The following is a 4224-nucleotide window of genomic DNA, read 5'->3' as shown; positions in this document are numbered from 1 at the left end:
AAGGAGCTAAAGGGGTCTGCAACCCTGTAGGTGGAACAACAATATAAACTAACCAGTACCCCCCAGAGCTTGTGTATCTAGCTGCATATGTATCAGAAGATGGCCTAGTCAGCCATCATTGGAAAGAGAGGCCCATCGGTCTTGCAAACTTTATATGCCTCAGTACAGGGGAACACCAGGGCCAAGAAGTGGGAGTGGGTGGGTAGGGGAGTGGGGAGGGAGGGTATGGGGGACTTTTGGGATAGCATTGGAAATGTAAATGAAGAAAATACCCAATTAAAAAATAAATAAAAATTTAAAAAATGACCCACCCTGAGGAGGGCTCCAGGGAAACAAGAGTCCTGTCTGACCACCGAAACAGTGTATGTGCCAAACTCCATGCCAAACTCTGTGCCACACTCCAGACCTCAGCTGCTGCTATCTCTGGACAGGGATGAGCATAACCATAGCTCCTTCAAGGGACAGATTCCTGATTTCCTGGAATTTATTTCCGGATTAGACAAACAAAATTTTCGAAGTTGGCATGTAGAGTTGTCATTGACACTACTATTAAAAGTTATCAGAAAAGAATAATCGTGTTTTTTCTATCATTTATTCTGTTATTTTCATTTACTCTGTCAAATTTGTTTCCTAGTTATATAGAGAATACAAACTCCCAAGCTTTTTTCCCCCTAAGAATCCCATATCCTATACACTACTCCCGCTCAAAACCCTGTTTTAAGGAAGTCCACTTCCTGTCTGCTCCCCTTTATTAATTTGTTTCTTGGTGCTGGGGATTGAACCCAGAGTCTCATAGTAACTAAGTCTGTGCTCTACCCCCAAGGTTCAGCCCATGTCTTCACTAATTTTTGAGACTATTGTATCAGTAAGAAAATTGGGGTTCACAGAGGCCAAATAACTTGCCCCAAGCCCACGTGAATGCAAGTCTCTCTGCCTATCACAGCTGTAACTATTGTAATATTGCTTTGTAAATAATGGATTTTTCATAACTCCAGATGGCCAGTCAGTGAATGAGGTAGTCCTCTCGCTCTGCTGAGGGTGAGTAATGCTTTCTTTTCAGTGCCCCTTAATGCATTTCCGCGCAGAGGACTACGGCTTGCCTCTGCAGCAGGGATGTGAACAGGGAGGTAGCAGAGTGATGGATTATGCATAAGCTCCTTCAATAATGCATCACAAGTAGAGTTCTAAAAGGGCGTACCTGTTCAGCTGCTGATGCGGGCGGGTGTGAGAAAAGGGGCGGTGTCAGAGCAGGAAAGGAGCAGCGCTCTAAAGAATGTCTCACTTCTCCAACTTGCAGACTAGCAAACCTGACTCGCAAAGCTGCTTCTTTACTTCTCATGACAATTTTGCCATTTTCCTTCAGCCTAGCCCGCTGTCCTAGCTTCCTGTTGGCGCCTGTAAAGCAGCGCGGCATTCTTAAGTTACTTCTATTAATGCTACACTTAAACCAGGCCTGTGTTTCTGCATGCTGTCAACACAGGGTATCGGTTTCCTGGGTGCTGGCATGTTTGAAGATCCAGGCGAGGGTGAAACATTCAATTGTATCGAATTTATTTCATTCTTTTCAGAACTGAATTTGATGTTAGTCGGCTCCTTTTTAATACAAGGTTTTATTTATTTATGTGTACTTATGTGTTCATATGTGAGTTTATGTGCAGCATGTTCATGCAGGTGCCTGGGGAGCCAAGGGGCATTGGATCTCCTGGACCTGGAATTGCAGGTGGTTTGGGGTGCTGGAAATTGAAACTAGATCCTTTGCAAGAGCAGGGAGTATGCTTTTAACCCCTGAGCATCTTTCTAGCCCTCAGTTTCCTCCTTACACCACAAAAATTAAGTTCAAATTTTCCTGGACTGTGCTGGATCATGGTTAACACAAACTGTTGGTCTAAAAATCCTATGAATTGGGTCTGGAACGACGGCTCATCAGTTAAGAACACTGGCTGCTCTTTGAACTCAGGTTGGATTCCCAGTACCAACACAACGGCTCACAGCCGTCAGTAACTCTAACTCTAGAGTACTTGATACTCTCTTCTGGTCTCCTTGGACATCAGGGATGTATGTGGTCCACAGACATGCAAACAGGCAAAACATCCACACATTTGAAACAAAATACATAAATGTAAGAGAAATCTGTGATTGTTATGACATTGATGATAGAAGTGATTACAGAGGAAGCAGTCATGTGGGCTGAGCGATTTCTTCTTTCTGAGTAGCTCCAGGAGTTGCAATTGCAATTATTACCTAGATCTATGGCCGAGGTTCAAAGAGGAGGCTCTGTCTAATTGACCAATCTATGGGCTGTAAATAGAATGTGTTCTTCATGGCAACCTTTAAATCAATCCATAGAGATAATGAAGATAAAGTAGGGAAATCATTTTAAAATATATCATCAGAGAAAGTGGAGCTAGGCAGCGCTTCATATAACCCCCACATTTGTGAATATTATCTCTGACCTGATAAAGAACTTAATGGTGTTTGGAAAGGGGTCAAGTTCACTGTTTTGGTTCTAATTCTATAGTTTTAGTTTTCTCAAACTTTCATAGAAAATACACACCCTTGGTTACTTTCTTGAATTCACATGCTTATTTGGCACATCGGCCAGAAATGGGCCATATGGACAACCTTAAGTGACTTGTCAGTTATTCTCTCAAGCACTATGAAAATGGAGCTCCATAAAATCCAGCTGGATCAGCATATACCTTGTACAGTAAGCTGTGGGGATCTCTTCTTCCTGGTGACTCCTGTATTCCTTTTTGCAGACATTCTTTGTGGGAATTTTCTGATTGTCTTACAGAATGTGAAAAAGGTATCCACTCAAGGGTTAAAGTTTAATAGACAGTTTTACTTGTTTTTCTAGAAAATTCTTATAATAGTTTTCTTTTCTTTTTATTTATATTTTTTTAACTCTGAGTGTCTGATGGTGATGAATGCAAAGACTACATATGTAATTTTATTTTCCTGCACTCGTTTGTGCTAAATACAAATACCACCACAGTGAGAAAGGATAACTATGTCTTAGCAAAATTCTAAAGATTACAAAATAAAGTTAACCTAAATATTATTTTTATATATAAGAATCATTATGAAAGCTATAATGAAACCTTAAAATAGAAGTTGAAGAGGCCTTTAAGACTTTATGGGATCTATTTTTTTAACATACTTTGAGTTAATGTTTGTGGGGCTTCTGAAAGGGTTAAATTATTTCCTGTAAATAGCATGTACAGTACAGTGTGTACATAAGACAAGAGGAGTCTTAGAGTAACAAGAGTAGCTTACAGGTCTCAAGCTCTCAGGAGCGTTGGATTTCCTTTGGGTGAGCATAGAGACAGAAGGGACAGAAGCAATGTAGCACAGGGGTGGAGCACTAGCTTTGCATGTGTGAGGCTCATCATTCTATCCCCTGTGCTGTGAAGGGATAAAAGGAAAGAGCGCAAGAAAGGGGGTACACATTTCTGTCTGTGCTCAAAGTCAGCGTGTCTCCAGGCGACTGGAGTGTTTATCATCACTGCAAGGGCAGACACATTTTAAGAATGTTTTGTTGGCTATTGAGGGTGTTTTTTGAAATGATTCATTTGCCAGGGACAAAAAATTATCCCTTCACAAAATAAAGTTCCGTGTCTCCGGACTCAGACAAGCCAGGCAGTGGTAGTGCACGCCTTTAATCCCAGCACTTGGGAGGCAGAGGCAGATGGATTTCTGATTTTGAGGCCAGCCTGGTCTACAAAGTGAGTTCCAGGACAGCCAGGGCTACACAGAGAAACCCTGTCTCAAAAAGAAAAAAAAAAAAAAAAAGAAAGAAAAAGCTCTTGTTTTAGACACCAACTTCCTGAGGGAAGTGGTGTTAGCTGCTCTTTGCTTTGTACTGTACTCTGATGCTTTGACAATACTTACTGTTAGGTTATGACTTATGATGTATTTTACATGATTCATGTGTTATGTTTGCATCTGTATTGATAAAAGAAGCATCCCTGGCCTGTGAAGTTTCATCATGCACTGAAAATGGAGACAGTATTGGATGCTTTCAGGTTCTTCTGAGCATTCCTCAGACCCAGAGTCTACGCCCATAATGATCTACAGTGTTTGGATAGGCTGTCCATGTAGTTCAAAGTATTAAGCCCATTAGGATTTTGTCGGCTTCAGCCTGGCCAGGGCTACGTTTTGACACCAAGCCAAACACAGCCTAGGTAAATGGCGTGCTGAAGCCATCTGGCTGAGGGCCAACAC

Source organism: Mus caroli, chromosome 18 (genome assembly GCF_900094665.2).
Source record: "Mus caroli chromosome 18, CAROLI_EIJ_v1.1, whole genome shotgun sequence".
Classification (NCBI taxonomy): domain Eukaryota; kingdom Metazoa; phylum Chordata; class Mammalia; order Rodentia; family Muridae; genus Mus; species Mus caroli.
This window is presented reverse-complemented; position numbering follows the sequence as displayed.